Raw genomic sequence first — 762 nt, 5'->3', positions numbered from 1 at the left:
CAGCCGGGCTCGGTGGCTCAGGCTATAATCCCGTGCCTTTGGGAGGCTGAGGTGAGTGGATTGCCTGAGCCCGCGGGTTCGATACCCGCCTGGGCAGGCGAGACCTCATCTCTATAATAAATAAAAAAATCAGCCGGGTGTGGTAGCACATGCCTGTAATTCTGGCTACTTGGAAGGTTGAGGCGGAAGGATCATCGGAGCCCAGCAGGTCGAGGCTGCAGTGGCCGGGAGTGGCCACCCCACTCCAGTCTGGGTGACAGAGTGAGACTCCAACTCAAAAAAGAAAAAAAACTTCTTGAGGGAAAAAAATATAAAATGCATAAATTTCAAAAGATGGACTACTTCCATACTCTTTGCTCTCTGTCTTTGAGTGTCCAAAGATAAAGAGTTTCACGGTATGTTTTCAATGATTCAGCTTTTGCAAACATATACAAATAGGTTCCTCATTAGCAGTCCTGTTTTGGCAATTAATAACAAGCAATATGCTTGAATTAGAGGTTCAATTTCCACTTGAATGAAATTTCTCCTCTTCTTGGTAACAAAGCCATTTGCAGAGATCTGGAAATCACGAGTTTTCTAAGTGGAAGGAGATGCTGTTCTGGTTCACCTAAAAATATCCATTCAGATTGGTGTTTTATAGTAACCTTTCAAGACCCAGTATATGTTATTGATGACAGTGGGGTCAGGGTTGCCTTAGGTGAGTTTGCATAGGGCTCATCACTACGTCAAGCCCAGCATGAAGGTTGATCTGGGTCACGTCCC

Source organism: Carlito syrichta, unplaced genomic scaffold, assembly GCF_000164805.1.
Source record: "Carlito syrichta isolate Samal-C Ts95f unplaced genomic scaffold, Tarsius_syrichta-2.0.1 Scaffold254422, whole genome shotgun sequence".
In the NCBI taxonomy this organism is placed as follows: Eukaryota; Metazoa; Chordata; class Mammalia; order Primates; family Tarsiidae; genus Carlito; species Carlito syrichta.
Note: the sequence above shows the minus strand (reverse complement) of the source record.